This window comes from Podarcis melisellensis (assembly GCF_964234715.1).
Source record: "Podarcis melisellensis genome assembly, chromosome: 3".
NCBI classification, from domain to species: domain Eukaryota; kingdom Metazoa; phylum Chordata; class Lepidosauria; order Squamata; family Lacertidae; genus Podarcis; species Podarcis melisellensis.
Genome location: NC_138530.1, coordinates 100,715,845 through 100,734,398, shown reverse-complemented (window position 1 = coordinate 100,734,398; position 18,554 = coordinate 100,715,845). Strand labels below are relative to the sequence as shown.

Sequence of the window (18,554 nt, the reverse complement as noted above, 5' to 3'; positions counted from 1 at the left end):
CCAATCCAAGCACCTTGTGCACATCCTCTTAGAGCGACTTGCACAGGATTAAAAACAAGACAGAATGACAGTAAAATTGCACAACAATAAAACAATCACACGGCAAGGCAGATAAAATTCCTGCCTTTAAATTTCAATAAATACGTATAAATCTAAGACCTGGGCAAATGAAGTCTTCACGTGGAACCAGGGAAAAAAAGGATAGTACCAGCCAGGCTTTGCACAGCTGGGAAGGCAAGTGTTCCAAGCCACAGACTCAGAGGAGGGCACATAGTAGTGGTTGGGTGCAAGTAAATCGAAGGAGGATGCTGAAAATGCCAGAATGATCAGTTCTAGTGCTTTATTAAGAAAGATATAGACCTCCAGCAAAGCAGCCTGCCAGTTCTCCGTGGGACATGGGATGGACACCACGGCAAGCAGATAGCTTGTCCGCACCCAAGCAAATGTGAATACATTCTTTATACACAAAGCAGCATACACCACTTTGTCTAGGACAGGGGTCGGCAACCCGCAGCTCCGGAGCCGCATGTGGCTCTTTTACACCTTTGCCGCGGCTCCGGGGCGGATGCTAGCGAGGGGCGGAGGTGCATTGTGCGCCCCGACACTCCCCACTGTGGTGGGCGCTGTACTGGCTGTGACGTCGCATGGGGGCGGTGCGTGCGTTAGTCACGCACCGTCCTGACGTCCCCGCCCGCCCGCCTGCCCGCTACATTGTAAGGGGCATGTATGCTGGTCACTGCATTGAAATGGGGCATGTACGCTGGTCACTGTTTTGAAGGGGAGTGAAGAACACACACAAAAAAAAAAGGTAACTTGTTAATTTAACGTTTATTTCTATGAGGAGGAGTAATTCTGAGGGGTCAAACAAAGATATAATAAAAAAGGACAAAAATGTTATTTTTATAATGACAAGTTTTGCGGCTCCCAGTTTTTTTTTCTTCAGAAACGGGTCCAAGTGGCTCTTTTTGTCTTAAAGGTTGCAGACCCCTGGTCTAGGACTTCCCATTACTTCACCTTCCCAGATGAGGGTACAGGTGGCAAATACCCAAGGCTTACAGGTAGTTCCTCTTTCTGGGCTCAGAGCCCAGCACTCCAAGCCCACAGATAAGGATAACATCAAAGCATGCTAATTAGCATATATCAAAGCAAATGAATATAAACATATATGAGCTCATTGCTACAACAGCTACCAGTTAATTGTGGGGTTATCTTGATTACCAAGATGGCGTTACCAAAGCTTCCAGAACAGTTTAACTTTGGTTCAATACAGCAAGTCTTTCCCATTGCCATCTGCCGGGCTTTTAGTGATGGTGGTGGGATGATAGTTGTTAAGTTGTGGGTGAACATATCAGACGACACAGCGATTCTTCAAACAGCTCTTGTTTATTCACAGGCCAGAACAGACCTGAACTGAAGGGTTCACTGAGCCTGCTTATATAGAGCTCCAGTACAACGTAATTGTTACAATTTTCTAAAACTACCCAATCACTGAACGTCACTTTCGATCCCTATCCCTTATTTGCATAACTATCTACAGTATCCCCCTGCTGGCCCAGGGTGAAAACTTCAGTACATAACAATAGTTACCTCCTCTCATGTGACCATACCTTCTGTGTAACCAGGCTGCCACCCATTTAGGGTCCTGAGGTTGGGCGCACCCTCTGCTGGACACTTGCACGCTACTTCCCTCCACTGTGAGAACCTGACAAGTATTACAGTTCTCTTTACTGCACTTTGATGTGAAGAATTCACCTTGGAATAGGTGAAAATTTTACCAAGGAGGATGAAGAACAAATGTGGTAAAGGTCATCCTTGTTTAGTACCCCTATCAATGGTGGTTGAGGTGAAATTAGTGTGAACCAAGGAAGAATTAGCTGTTTCAATATGGCGTAGATGAATTTGTTGCCCATTTGATTGTCTTGTAGCACTTTTAATAACATCACCATTCCAGGCAATCGAATACCTTTGTCTATAGTGACCACAACACCAAAGGGTGGTTTTTATGTGTAGCATAATGGATGACATTTAGTGTGGAACTTTCCTCTTTTAACTGTCGTGAGGGGGAGTAAATGAGAGAGCTCACAACTTTGTCTTTGAGGCCAGGTAATCTCCCAGTAGACTTTTACTTTACTTTACTTTACTCTTTTCTGTTCTTTTCTTTTTCTTGAAGTTAAATTCCTGTCCTCAAATTGGCCGTGTGGTTCTTCGATTGGAATGTTGTTGGGCTTCTGTTTAAAAGGCCTACATCTTCCAGCAGTTTCTAGAACATGAAAGGAAAACAGACTACTGGGTACTGCTGTGCATAAAAGGATGAAGAACCTTGACTTTGTAATGATTGCTGTTGTACAAAGTTTATTTTTAACCCACTTCCTTCTCCATTGAGAGTTTCATATTCAAGGAGAGATGAGACACGGTGACCACAAGATTACTGGCAAACTGCCATAGTAATTATCTGTAGACAATATCTGTCTGACAGTATAATAATCCTAATAATTCAATTAATCAAAACAATAAACAAGGGATAAATATAGGAACGCTGAAGGCAAAATAAGTGACACATTTGCTCTGATGGAAGCTGAATAGTTGCAGCGTAAGCCAATTCTCATTTGCGTTTTCCCATCTGTCTAAGTCTGAATATCAGTGATATGAGCAGAATCCCCCATTGGGCTTTTTGGGGGCTTTAATCTTTCTAAAGAAACAATTGCTTTTCTATTTCTGCATTTGTAGGTACTCCTTCATCTGACATTCTTACTAACATACAGGTAACAAAGGACAGAACTGGTCAGTAAGAAACTTTTGGATTTTAAAAATATTTCCTTTTTATAATCTGTGTATTTGATTTGACAGTTCAAATATAAGCCCCAGTGTTATACATAAAGGCTCTTTCAGTTTGCTTTATTGCTGTTCTAAAGTCAGTTTTCCATAATCGCTGCTGTGTTTGCTTTAGTAAAGGACATAAAGGTCAGATTGTAAAATGATGGACAAGGCCCATAAAATATATAAAAAGGAAATAATAAAGTTTTGAGCAAGGGTTGATTGTATGACTTTTGTCACAGCAGGCAAATTCACTCTATTTCCCTTACTGCATGGTTTATTCAGGCAGTTCTCACAGCATTCAGTACAGAACAACCTGTCTCCTTTTTAGCACATACTTTGATTTCAGAATAAATCATGTTTAGAATAAGCAAATTGGAGCATCTCCTCAAGGAGCAAAATTAAGATAACTGTGAGTTTTTAGACATGGATGTGAATTATTTTGCTGCTTGTGTCGTCCCCCAAACTAATGAGAGAAATACGTGGAATTTGAGCTCAGATGTGTACTTCTCAAGTAAAAAAAAGGAACATGGGGTCACAGCTGAACTTTCAGAGTTGAGCAGTTCAGGAGAGGCAGTGATGAATATCCCATCTGAAATACTTTAAAGTACTTTACCATTGATTTACGAAGCACCAATTTCACCTTCCTAATTAACACTTGCCTTAATTTCTACTATCAAGAATTCTGCTGCTGACAAGAATCAGGAGGCAAATAGCTCAATGAAAACCAACATGGAAAATCATTTTCTGCTTCTAACATTTTGACTTGAGTAGTGGAAATACTTGCGCCCAGATATAGGGTTTAATCACACTTCCACAATTTCCTGTGCTATTGCTAAAATGCGTGTTTTCCCTTGGAAAGGAGCAGGGCAAGGGGGAAATTACTCAGACCCATGCTTCCTAGGCATGGTACAATCAGAAGTGGGGACGAGCCCATAGAAAGACTGACTTTGCCCATCCACTGAAAAGGGAACAGCGTCTTCAGTGGGAAATGTTGAAAGTGTCTTTCCCCTTGCGCTAGAGTCCTTCTGTTCAAACAAGCAGGAGGTTGGTTCCAATGAGATGTAGAAGGACAAGTGTGCAGAAGCAAGACTTGTATGAATCGTGTGAGCTGCAAGACTTGCACAGCAAAACAATGCTGCCTTCCCTTCAGTGAACTGAAATATTCATTCTGCAGTTTGCTAAACATAGATGGTGATCTCATTTGTGTTCAGTACTCCCTCTTTACTCTTCTGGTGCAGGTTTATGTGAGCAAACTGGCTGCAGGTAGTGTCATCGGAACAGCCACTGAAGGCCAAATATTGCTAGACAGCTTGGCAAAATTTAGTGTGCACAAACTTGTTTGAGAAATAATCTGAGTAAAGAATTCATTGTAATGGGGGCCTCTAGTATAGATTGCCATTAAAATGTGTAAAACTTCTCAGATTCATAGAATTGTAGAGTTGGAAGGGACTTTGAGGATCATCTATTCCAAGGAATCTGTTGAAGCATACATCCAAGCTCTACTTAAAAACCTCCAATGAAGGAGAGTCTGTGTAAGAAAAACACTGGGGCCTAATTAGATGAGTAGAATATCTGGCGTCTTGGTGGGCGGGGTTTTTGTGTTCCCTCCCTTTGGGTGTTCAGTTACAGATAGGTAGCCGTGTTGGTCTGCCATAGTCAAAACAAAACAAAACAAAAAAATCCTTCCAGTAGCACCTTAAAGACCAACTAAGTTAGTTCTTGGTATGAGCTTTCGTGTGCATGCACACTTCTTCAGATACACTGAAACAGAAGTTTCCAGACCCTTCTATATAGTGAGAAGGTGGGGAGGGGTATTACTCAGAAGGGTGGTGGGAATGGGTGATTGGCAGATAGCTGTGATGAGCCTGTTGACGACTCTTAACGACTGCAATAGGTCTTACAGGAAAAAGCAAGGGGTGAGAAGGTGAAAAGTGGCTTTGTCATGTATAATGAGATAAGAATCCAATGTCTTTGTTCAGGCCAGGTTTCTCCATGGTTTTAAGTTTGGTGATAAGTTGCAATTCAGCAGCTTTTCTTTCCAGTCTATTTCTGAAATTTCTTTGTAGTAAAACAGCTACTTTGAGATCTTGTATAGAATGTCCTGGGAGATTGAAGTGTTCTCCTACTGGTTTCTCTGTTTTGTGATTCCTGATGTCCGATTTATGTCCGTTTATTTTTTGGCGTAAGGTCTGGCCTGTTTGTCCAATTTGGGTGTTCAGTTAGAGAGGCCAATTGTCATTCTTGCCTCCTCATGTTGTTCTTGTTTCTCTCAGATAGTATGTTATTGTATTACAATTTTCTTTATTATTGTTTGACATATACATGAGTTGCTTACTTTATTGAAAGAAAGGAAACTCTGCTGAAGAATGGTGGAATATTCTAAACTGGGTGAGTGAGGGGATATTCCCAGTCTGATTTTTAATCACCCCACTCTCCGTAACAGTCAGTTCCACTGCTTTAAGTTCAGATTAGTTCCTTTAACCTATATATTTTATTTATATATTTATAATATATATATAATACAGTCGTACCTTGGAAGTCGAACAGAATCCGTTCCAGAAGTCTGTTCGACTTCCCAAATGTTCGAAAACCAAATTGAGACTTCTGATTGGCTGCAGGAGCCTCCTGCAGCCAATCAGAAGCCGCGGAAGCCCCGTCAGACGTTTGGGTTCCAAAAGAACATTAGCAAAGCGGAACAATAACTTCTGGGTTTGCGGCGTTCAGGAGCCAAAATGTCCAAGTTCCAGGGCGTTCGGGATCCAAGGTAAGACTGTATTTTTATATACAACTCGCCAAAACTCAGTTCCAGCATCTTTCAGGTGGGCACCATTGCCATTATAAGAGAATAATGGAGGTGTTCATGGTGAGTTCCGGCACCTCTTTTTCTAGAAAAATAGCACTGATTAATGGTATATATTAATGTAAAGATATATTTCGGTTGATGCTGTTCTTCAGTATTGTATTAGTATGTGTATTTCTGTGGTTGATACAACCGTGGTAGTTGAAACAACAATAAGCAACTCTATCTAGTAGAATGATTACATACCCTAACCATTCCAAGTAGTGGGTAAGGCAAACTATTAACTCCCCCCCAAAAAACAACAACCACCCTGCTGCCTCCTAACTGGTCAGAGTAACCCTCCCCCCCCACTCCTTTTCTTCTACACTTTACTAATGGGGACAGTGCAGATGAGATTACTGCTCAGAAAATCTGGCCAGCTTGCTTGCTCCAAAGACTGACATAAGTGAAAATAATACTCCCCTTCGGTTTGCCACTTGTGCTGACAGTGCCATACTTAGCTGCTGGAAACAGGAAGGACTCCATAAATCTTATTGATGGATCCATTAGCTCTCTTTCATAGTAGCATAGCACTTATACCTCTAGGACACTGCTGCAAATATTGGGGAAATACATGGTCGGAGGGGGGAGATAATCCCTTGTTTTTCCCCTCAAGTTAGGCTGGTTAGTACTGATTATGAAGAAAAGTGGGAAGGGAAACCGAGGGCTGCATCTACCTCAATATCTTCTCCGCTCCTGAACTTTTGTGTTCCCTTCAGACAATGCTGGTGATTTAACACTTAAGCACCTAGGTGTGTTTTTTTAAGCACTGTACATTCATTGAAATTTTGCTTGAAGGCTCACCATTGAATAAGTGTCTAAAACGTTCCCCAAGCAAGAACTGATATTTACTGGGCAGAACACTCCTTTTTCCATGAAATAAATGTCATTTTTTAAATGTTAAGCTGCTATAATTTGATAACTGGGCTTGGGTAGTTGGCATAAGACACAGCGTAGCATTTTCACCTTTCACCTGTTCTTAAGTTGTGGCAGATTTCCATCCTTTTGTGGGCCGATCAATGGGTTACCTTCAAAATTCATGGTTAATTCTTTTGAACAAAAAGCAAAAGTTAAATAGTATTTTCATAGCCATGTTTGATAGCCAAGTTGGAGGGAATTGTAGCCTTTTTAAAAACCCAAGTTTCTTTAAAGCAGCAACCACCCTACTTTCAGAGCCATTGTATCAAGAGTGTCCTTTGTATAATATATGTATGGATTGTGTGTGCATGCAAGACCATGTTTGAAATAAATGGCGCTCCTAGAAGTAATAATTTTAACATTTGTGTTGTTGATTCTGTTTATTATTTCCTTTCCACCTTCTTCCAGGACATAGTGTGTGTTCTTTAATCACACAATGCCACTGTTGCTTTAACTGTCCCAGCTCAGGCATGTTCTTTACACATTTTGTCCTCTTCCACGGAAAATGGAAGTCTAAAAACAACAGATTTTTAAGGTCTATCATGTTTGATAGGCTGAACGCCAGTTTATACTATTGATTCCTTACACTATTGATTGCTCAGTTTACATTATTGATTCATGGACGTGAAGTCTGATAGCAACAGTCTCTGTGGATCTTGAGTCTAAGAACAAGCCCAGAATTTAAATTGTAATGCGATAAAATACAATATAAGAAATAAAAGAAGTAATGAAAATACAATTAAAAATCACAATGACTGTTTAACATAGACGTGCAACAGATCACCCGAATGAAGCTCATGGAAATACAGTTTAGGAACCCTTGCTCTGTATCTTCCTCTGACAAAAAGGGAATCTAATTCCAGGTCATGACATTAACCCTGGCCATTGGTCGTGCTGACCAAGACTGTTGAGCGTTGGAGTTCAACAGCATCTGGAGCATAGCAAGTTTCCCATCACCTCACAAGAAGATTATTATTCTGATGTCTTAAAAGCAAAGGCTCCTGCAATAGGCAATTGTGCTACTTCAATCTTTCCCCCTTAAAACTTAAGATGAATGGCCCTGTTCCTGCCTCATATCATGGCTTGAGCTCAGCTTTAAAAATATATATTAACATTTAAATTGCAAGTTAATGCATATGCAGTACACTCTTTGTGTCTGGTTGACAAAGACACCACAGTTGTGTGTGGTGAATTGTTCTGACAGTCAACTGTCACAAGACTTATAGCCTAGATCTACTTGTATAACTATTATGCCAAAAAGGAATAATCTTACTGGAGAAGTTCCATTTCCAGGAACTATTTGTACATTCTGACTCTACTCCGTATAATAGGATTACATATTTCTTATCGCAACCACAAACTGGATGCATGCCAACTATATGTAGGAATGTGACTTGAGGCAATTTCTTTCTGTCTCTCTCCTTGCCTCTTCTTCCATTTCCATCGTATTCCTATTCTTAGTAAAAAAAAAAAGGGGGGGGAGGGAGGAGACCTGCACATGTGACTGTGCATTTAGAACTTATCACTTAAACTGTCAATATGGATTGGTATACACAAGGAAAACCACTCAGCCTGCTGGAAACTTGCATTTTAGATAAAGGATCTGTATTGGGTAAGCCTTACAGGGGAGAGCTATGCATATTTAAATCCTACATTTTAGAAGGAGGAGGAACGTCTATGCCATTTCATTTATTTTTATTTGAATCTATTTGTTGCTGTTCCCATAAAATATCTCCCAATGACTTCATAATAAAAGCAATAAAAACAATTGCATATATATATATATAAACTAAGTCACATATAGACAGGGATTTTTCCCCCCAACTGGAACTAGGAGGAACTCGGTTCTAACTCCTCTCAGGTGGGTGCCATTGCCATTATAAGAAAACATGGGAGGTGTACATGGTGAGTTCTGGCACCTCTTTTTCTAGAAAAATAGGACTGCATATAGATGCAGACTGGGATAAAGATCTCAAGCTAAAATGCTGGGGAGGTGTATTAAACAGGCACCAAAAAGACAATAGAAATGGTGCCTATTGCATTAGTTCATCTTTACATGACAAAAGTAACACCCTACATTTTAGGCAGATGTGGTGATCTTGGGGCAAATAAACACGGTCTGTTTTATTTACATCTAGAGTAAGCGCTGGAGAAGAAGTACAGTGGTACCTCTGGATGTGAACAGGATCCGTTCCACAGTCCCGTTTGCATCCTGATTAAGACGCGACTGCGTGTCTGCACGTGTGCGGGTCGCGTTTTGCCGCTTCCGCGCATGCATGTGACGTCATTTTGAGCGACTGCGCATGTGTGAGTGGCGAAACCTGGCAGTAATGCGCTCCGTTACTTCCGGGTCGCTGCGGAGCATAACTTTAAAATGCTCAACCTGAAGCACATTTAACCCAAGGTATGACTGTACTGCATTTGTCTTTAGCTCCACAGTAACCACCAAATTTTTGCACTTCTCTTTTTTAATCATAATTTCCACATGCTGTTCAGTTCTGGACTGCTGGATCTCCAAGAGAGTGCATGACAATCTGAAATCAGTAAATGGTACCTAGTGTTCTAACTGTGTTTTGTGTGTTACAAGATTAATGTAGTGACTGAAAGGAACATTTGTTTGAGCAATAATACCAACACTTTTTGTGTCATTCACCAGACATAACTATGGTGTAATCTTTGTGTCCTGAGGTACTTTAGTCTTACTCCAATTTTTATGCCGGCATTGTAGGTGTGGGTCCATGTGACCAGAAATAGAAGAAATGTAGAGATGGGAGGATCTGCTACTTACAGAGGAGGCTAAAAACCACACTAACACATAGCACCTGTGCAATAATGAGATAAGAGGGTTGGATTCGGTTAAGTTGGCTTGCTAGCAGAGGCCATTGCAAGGGATTTTGCTAGCACCATGGGCTTCCCTGCATGTCTCCGAAATTTGCTCTAAAGAGCTAGGAGAAACCACAGAGCAATGCACAGGGCAAGGAACACAATAATCGTTCCACCTGTCAATAAGAAATGTTTGGTGTTGAAGTCCTCCCAGTGGCTTTGAATTCAACTATGAATCTGTTTCTTTACAAGTTATGAAATGTTTATTTTTTGCAGATTTACTGTAGGTGGAGTAGCTGAATTTACACTTCTACCTCAGCTGTAAACAAATTAAGCACAAAAATAAGGAATCCGCTGTATAAAAACATACACAAATAGAAAAAAGGTGGGGGGGTTGGGCCAGCATACAAAGACACACTATATGGCAAGCAAAGTACAACAAATGTATTTGTCACAATGTACCCGCTATTACAAAGCATGTATGTCAGTGTCACTGTGCTTTTTCTGGAGATAGTTTTCCACCAGAGGGGCACTTGTCACAGCATTCCTAATGTGAGATCTGTGTTCTCCAATCCTAGTGCGGTCAAACCTCATTTTTCAAACGTCTTGGCTGCCGAACATTTCGAAAGCCGAAAACCAGGAAGTGAATGCTTCCGTTTTTGAATGCGCCTCGGAAGTTAAAGGGCTTCCGAGGTGCATTTTTCATTTTTTCCATTGAACTTGCTGACAGCCCTTTGATCCTTGGTTTTCGAACATTTCGGAAGTGGAACGGACTTCCGGAACGGATTAGAACATTTGACCACATGCAATAAATTGAAATTTATCTCCAGAAAAAGCACAGTAACACCGACATACAATTTTTCACCATTTGGCGACTGAAGTCTGACCCATACAACAGAATCAAAACTGAAAAGGTACTCTTCAGACAAGAAATTAAGTGAATTCATCTTCTCAATACAAGCAACTCATGGGTTGAATACATCTTTTGCTTTGGGTTGTTTCTTGTTATACCTCTTTAATAAACCCTTTGTGCTTTACAGTTTCTACTCATAAATATCCACTATTGGGCTTTCTCTGTGTTCTGCTAGCCAGCATGCAGCAGTTGCCTCAATTTGTACCCAATGTGAGACCTTGTTAACAGGGTGAGTTAGCCTTCTCATGGTCTGGAAAAGTTTACATTATACTGTTTGCCTTGGCTTGCTACCATTTTCTTCTATATCGTCAGATGAAAAAGGAGCTTCTCTTCAAAGCTGGAATCACCGGGCTCTAGTCCTGTTTGCTACAGCTGCTCTGACGCTTCCAAGAATTTTCTTGAGTCGGAGAAATGAAAATATATCATTAATTGTAATATTGTACTTATTTTGATGGTCCAGGAGTACCACTTGTATGTACTACATGCCTTGTAACAGCAGGCACATTGTGACAAATACATTTGTTGTACTTGCCATATATGGTGTATTTGTATGCTGGCCAGAACCCTTGTTTTTTCTGTTGGTGTATTTTTTTCTAATTAAGGGCAATATTTTATAAATCAGATTTTAAGGCATAGCAGTGTTGGTGTTACTTAGCCCAAGACAATAGTCTCTACCACACAAGTGTACAAAACAATTGGGAATTCATAATTTTCTCTATCACAGCTCATAGCTTTTAAAGGTTATAAAATTCCACCCCAGTGTTTGTTTTGATTTCTCTTTTTAAGCAGAGTAGAAGGAAGGTGTCTGAAGGAATGGTACACATAATCCCCTTTAAAGGCTGAAAAATATCTCAAGAACATGCCAAGACTATTGACCAGAAGCATTATGTCTTTGGTAACTCCCCTTGAAGTATTTATTTAGGAGCACAGAATTTTTACTTTGCTCCTGAGACACAATTACAGAGATTTTTTCCACTGTGTGCTTGGAAAAAAGGATGCCTGCTTAGTTATAAGATCCCGTCTGAAATGCATCAACAAGTTAGCTTACAATGCATCTGACTCACTGTCAGTGTAAGGAGTGACAGTTACTTTATTCAGAAAATATGAAATGGCAAAATTCCAGTATGGCTAACGCCCAAGGTGAAACAGCAGCAGAGGAATGGATATGCAAGTTAATTGTCAATTAAGGAAGACTTGTGGAGTAAAGTCTGGATGCTTGTGCTGAAGAACTATTGGTGAATTCTACTTGATTGAGTTACGGGCAGTACAGTAATTACATCTTTATAGGAATGGTGACCCATTGAAGAATGCACCCTAGCATATTCAGAATGAAAGAGGAGGTACTCAAGAAGTCGAAAGAGGAATGCATAGTTTATGGTAGGACATCGACCTAACCATGATCTCACAAGAACAAGGACGGGCTGGTACATATCCTTTGCATTAGAGTCATCTTTGTGACTCTCTTATTCTTCTGTCCAGTCTTTTGAATCTTCGTAATTTTTCTCCAAAGGAGCTAATAGTTGTTAGTTGTAATGTGGGCCTCTAGTATAGATTTTAATTAAACATGTGTAAAACCTCTTAAAGAATTTTAGAATAGAGTTGGAAGGGACCTCTGGGGTCATCTAGTCCAACCACTTGCAAAGCAAGAATCTCAACTAGGTCATACGTGACAGGTGGCCATCCAACTTCTGCTTAATAACCTCCAGGGAAAGAGAGTCCAGTGCCTTTTATGGGACTCTGTTCCACTGCTAAACAGCTCTTACTGCCAGAAAGTTTTTTTCGTATGTTTAGTCAGAATCTCCTTTTTTGTAACTTGAAGCCATTGGTTCAAGTCCTCCCCTCCAGAGCAGGAGAAAACAAGCTTGTTCCCTCTTCCATGTGACAGCCCTTAGGATATTTAAAGATGGCTATCATATCTCCTCTCAGTCTCCTCATTTCCAAGCTAAATATACCCAACTCCCTCAACTATTCCTCATAAGCTTGGTTTCCAGACCCTTGATCATCTTGGTTGCCCCCCTCTGCACACATTCCAGCTTATCAATATCCTTCTTAAATTGTGGTGCTTAGAACTGGAACCAGAGCTGTCACTCTTCCCTCATACAACTAAGATTTAGGATTTAGATGTTTGTATAGACATTCCCTTTTGATGAGCAGCCTTGCCAACTTTAGGATTTTTGCTTAATTTTTGTTTCCCTCAAACTTTGTGAACAAACCTGTCATAATTCTGTAGCAGTTTAACTTTGTGAAATATAATTTTATTGAGTGACCAGATCTAGACTTTTAAGTTGTCATCTATAGTTCCCAATTAGAGCTGCAATAATGAATTGTTTGATCAGGGTTATCAATTAAAACATATTTTGATAAACTAAACGGTTTCTGATTGAGCAGCAGTTTTACACTTACAAAAAATAAATAAATAGAAATAGTATGCAAAATAGAAATGCCATCTTAAAGAACCACACAATTTAACAGGAATGGAAATGCTTTTCAGATATACAATATTTTGGATTTCTTCACTTTATATTATTATGGTTATGCAAGCACACACACAGTAACTCAAACAAAAACAAAAACCCCAGAACCCATCTTTATGCAAACAGATCTTAAACATAGCAATGTATGTTATGATGAAGTGATACTTAGGTCAGAACTTTTATCCATAGACCCAACACTATCACTAGCTGTAAACTGCCCTTTAATCCAGGGGTGGCCTTCCACCTGATCCAACACCCTTCAACATGGACAGTGGTCAGGATGGTGGGAGATGTAGTCTACCAACATCTGGAGCGCCCCAGATGTGCCATCTTTGCTTCTGCTGTGTACCTGAGAGTAACCATGTTTTGACACTTCTGCAGTTGGCATGTTCAAGCCTACTCCTCCAGCTTTATCCCAAGAAGTGAACATTAATACTGTCCCAAAAGAGATGCATTAAAAATGTCAGAAGATGCTCAGAGGAAAGAGCTAGCAATTTCATTTTGTGTCTGTGAAACTCGGGCTCCGTTCAGTGTCATTACAGATGCCTCGCTACTTAGAAATTCTCACAAATGCTGTACAAAAGGAATGAAATTCTTCGTTGTCCAAAATGACAAGAGTGTAATGCACAAAAGCAATAAACACAGGTTCTGCTAGCAATCAGATAGTGCTCGCTGTAATAAAATTGCTTAAATCATTGTTTACATTTGAAACACGTTACCACTACTTTCTTAAGGATTTGGTTATTATTTCTCTTTTTTATTTTTATTTTTTTTAGCCCCCTGAGCTAAGTGTTTAACTAGAATAATTTATACAATGTTGGTTGGAAATTGATATCCAGTGCCAATATTCTAAAAAAGGAACATGCAGTGTGTTTTGTTTCTGGATGAAGTGCCCTGATCTCTGTAGCTTTGAGGTTTTCCATGCTATATGGCTTCAGACCTTCTACAGCCTAGTTATTAAACTGTTAGCATCCCAGCAGCCATGCTGTGGTTCTTGCATTCAACAGGTGAGTGTTATCAGCAAAGCCTGACTAGCGGAGTGTGGGCATACAAAACAAATGAATATAATGAGCTGCGGGACCCAGAAGATCAAACAAATAAGCCAAATTGAGAGTTCATTGAAATGTCTTACCCACACACCAGATGCCTATTCCCTCTGTTTTGTATCATACCATTGTAAACCCCTAATCCTGGAAGATACGTTATGCTTAGGGTAGAACTAGATGTCCCTCATAAGAGTATATCTGGATATAACAAAAACCAGTAACTCGGGAGTTGCACCCTTTAGTGGGGCAGTGGGTACATTAGGAATTTTGAGAAAGGGATGTGGGTGCCAGTCACAAAATGGCTGTCATGGCAGCCATTTTGTGCTAGGTCACACCTCATATCTAAAGAGCAGAAAAAGAGACAGGAACCAAAAAGATACGGATTGTAGCTCCTGCAGTAGAGCCACAGCCTTTCCTTCTCTAGCACCTATAAAAAGCTTTCCTTATGTCATACTTCAAGTTTCCCCATCTTTACTTGACAGGCAAAAGACTCCCCCCCCCCAAAAAAAACCTAAAACAATATAGTAGTATGATGTTCAAACACTTAAAAATTATTATTACCAATTGTTACTGGGTAGAGAGGAGATATCATTCAGTGTTTTCTGATTTTGTTCATTCTTGAGGAAAGGAAATTTGCCTCTCTAAGGGCTGTTCCTTACAGTGTTTTCCTGCCTCTGAGCATGTGCTACTGTCAAAAAAGTAGATGATTGTGGTATAGGAATCAACAATTTTGGGGACAGAAAACAGTTTGTAAGAGGGGTGAAGCAGAGGGAGAGAACTCTTGTGAGCCCAATCTTATACTAAGAGTGTCAGACTATGCTCTAGCGTACTTGCAGAAAACCTGACCTTGCCAGCAATTCTTATACTCATTAGTATATTACTGGTATATATAAGTGTGTAGATCTATACTTAACATTGGTGGTTATTAGCTGGAGTTGTTTTTATAGCAATTATAAGAGAACGAAAACAAGCAAATGAAAGGTTTGGTCTGATAATCTAAATGCACTAGAGCGTGTACACACACACACAAACATAACTCACTACAATTTTAACTCAAGTCTTTCTTGGCAGATGAAAGTCTTTGTGTTACAGTATTGCTGTGAAATTTATCCCTTAATATGTGTGTAGTATGACAGAATTACAGTTACTTGGGGAACTATAACTTTCAATTCCGTGACTTCTTACATTAATTTTTTTTGTACATTCAATTCCCCTTAGCTTACGAATATGAGAATAAAGACAGCAATACACAGGAATAAATACCCATAAATCTTACTAAGTTTCATAGTGGGATTTTGGTAATTTGTACATTTATCCATATCTCGGCTGCATCTTTAGAACCATGTGTCAGATGTACACCCTTCTATTGATATTTGTTGTGTAGGGACTTAATTATAATGGGATATAGTATATTATTCAATTAGATTGAATATTCACTCTGTGTCTTTGGGGAAGCAGGCAAACAACTAGCTAAAAGTGATTGTTTACTGAGAACTGCTGGTTCCATTTTGTCTCTGATTGTCCTAAGTTCTCAAGATATGCAAGTACAGTGGACCCTCTAGTTATGTACTGATCTGGATACATAACTTTCGGCATAAACCAGAGCCAGGGCTTTTTCAGCTGTGGCTCCGATCTAGTGGAATGCTCTGTCACAAGAGACTAGGGCCCTGTGGGATTTGACATCTTTCCGCAGGGCCTGCAAGACAGAGCTGTTCCACCAGGCCTTTGGCCAGGGCACAGTCTGACTCCCTCCTTTGGCAATCCTCACAGAACTCTAGCCCAATGTTTGCCATTAATCTGATTTGAAGTGATTTTATAATGAAATGATTTTAGAATGTTGTATTACTTTAATGTTGTTAGCCAATCTGAGCCCAGCTTTGGCTGGGGAGGGTGGGATATAAAATAAATTTATTATTATTATTATTATTATTATTATTATTATTATTATTATTATTAATATTATTATTACGAACACGGCAAACCCAGAAGTGTTTCGCTGCATGCACAGTTCTCAGTTGCGCCGCGTGCGCTCGCTCGCAGAAGCGACACCTCTGCCTACGAACTTTTTGGGTTGCGGATGGACCCCTGGAACAAATTTAATTTGTATCCAGAGGGTCCACTGTATTCCTTGTTGATCACAATCCTACTATGCATCAGATTTCTTAGCCATTGAAAAGATGCTTGTGTGGAGATCAAATTCTATTCATCATTGTTTTATTATAGAGCACATTCTTCCCCCCATCTTGTTGAGATCTGTAATACTGCTCGTTTGTTTTGTAGGTCCGAATCTCATCATGGCTTCCAAATCAGTGAAGTCACAGCACTTCCTACTCCTTGAGCATCAAGTAGGATTGAGCATCTTGAACAAGTGCATTGGTTGGCATGCATGAAACACACTTATCTAGCAATTAGAGTAAATCAGTGGGATCTGCAGTGATATGTTGTAGTATGGAGTGCTCTTGCTCAGCCCGCTCGTCCACTCTCCACCCTCCACCCTCCTACAACAGACACTCAGGCATTTGGTTGTCTTGGGGCTTCTATCCCTTAGGCATCTTCTTTTATTTTCTGTAATACCCCCCTGGCCTCTTGATGCTCTCCTTTTGTGTATGGCTGGTACTCTTTTTGACTACATAGCATCTGCACACACAGAATGAGTCTGTCTTCCTTCATAGGATGCCTTGTCATAAGACATCAGTATTTTGACGAGAAATCACATAAGCACTCTGGGTCAGTGGCTCACTGGGCAGCTGATGTCATGTCTTAAACCCTCTCAAGGGGCAAAGTTCAACAGGCTTTCACTTCTAAGAGCATTACCAGCACATAATACTAATACTTCCCAAATGCTCTCTTGACCTGTCGCCACCGCGTTAGCTGATGTAAACAACACCTGGCATAACACCCACAAACCTCTTAGCATAATAATGCTATCAATGTAGGAAGCCCATCTATGGATGTAAAAATGTATTGCTACATGAATCGAGGTTCTAGTGGGTTCTGGAGTGCTAATTTCCACTAAGCAGCAGTGAATGGGTATGTGTTGGGGTTGGAATGAAAAACTTAGGTTCAAACGCAGCTCAGCTGCACACTGCTTATGGTGGGAAACAGGGTCAGGCCATGGGGCAAGGTGAGGCCTCTGCCTCAGGCGGCAGAATCCACAGGGACGTCAGAGACAAATGTGGAGATTTAAGCCTCTCTCGTTGCTGATGTAGATTTTCACTCAACCCATCTTCCATGGCAGGGGGCACCAAAATGTATTGGGCCAGCCCCGGTGGGAACATTGAAGTCCTTCCGATTCTGTTCATGGTCTGCAAAATTGGAATAACTTGACTTTTCTTTCAAGATTGTTCTGGGGGCAAGCAAGATAGATTGTAAATCCCTAGGTACATTTTAGTCGTGCCATCTGCACATTGATACTGGACAGCCATCAGAATCCTTTAGTACCACTGTTCACAGGACAGTGTCAAATCTGGAACAATAGTACAATGGGCATTCCTAATGATGGGTTACATATGCCATAGGAAGACTGTGTTTTATGTGAATAGTTTGTGGTGCAGGCAACAGATTGTGGTGCACCTGTGGTCTCTACTTGAAACAAGTGAGGAATGTTGTTACCTGTTACACACTTTTCTCAGGGAAAATACAAGCACTTGGTTGTCTGTAGTACTGCAGGGAGAGGAAGCTCTTTTTGCCCTTTTAATTTTTGTTTTCCCCTGGAAACATTACCTTTCATCTCATGTTGACTCCCTATAGCCTGCTTTCTGAATCACCAGAAAGCATAAGTCTCCCTCACATTTTTATATATAGGCTTTCCTCCCTGCTGCCACTGTGCACTAATATCAGTTGAATGAAATTGGCTAAGATCCTGTTCTCTGGAGCACTGTCATAGAGTGCTTTAGAGATTAAGATTTAAGAGTATCATCCTCGCTAGCTCCCAGAGCGCAACAGTGTGACAAGAAAACACAATAGTGAGAGCCAAAGGTTCTGGCCTGGTACCTTAGCTTTTAGTCCCTAGAGCCTTTCACAGAACATGTTTTCATTATTGTTTTGTCACTTTTTTATGAGGCCATTTCCTAAGAGATAGGGGTGGATGGAGAGAAGATGCGTTCATATTTTTGCTTTTGGGGGATGCTGGATCCTTTTGTTTTTTAATTATTGTTAGGAAATAGTATACTTAAATTATTTTGAGTATTAGTTTACTAAAATGTGCCCACCTGCCTGTCTTGACTTTACTGATGTTTTACAGTGATATTTATTCTGTGGGCTATTTGTTTTTCTGCTGCTTATATTTTAGTAAATATACTCATACACAAAATAGATATGGATGGTTTCTAACGCAAATGCCATTGCTTGTACCTTTGACCTTCCAAATACACATGCCCAGAAGTAGAGAGAGGGTCGGTCTCCTCACATTTTTTACTTTATGGTTTGTCCTTTGAGGGCTTATTTGCTAACATGCTTGCTCATGGCCTCAGCACAGATGAAATACAGTGGTACCTCAGGTTACCGTATTTTTTGCTCTATAAGACGCACCAGACCACAAAACACACCTAGTTTTTGGAGGAGGAAAACAAGAAAAAAAATATTCTGAATCTCAGAAGCCAGAACAGCATAAGGGATCGCTGCACAGTGAAAGCAGCAATCCCTCTTGCTGTTCTGGCTTCTGTGATAGCTGCGCAGCCTGTATTCGCTCTCCATATGACGCACATACATTTCCCCTGACTTTT

General features: G+C 40.4%; 1 protein-coding gene across 1 annotated transcript in view; it reads left to right on the top strand.

Moving 5' to 3' along the window:
* Positions 1-18,554, top strand: part of KLHL29 (kelch like family member 29) — a 425,462-nt gene that overhangs the window by 88,803 nt on the left and 318,105 nt on the right. The window lies entirely within an intron of this gene.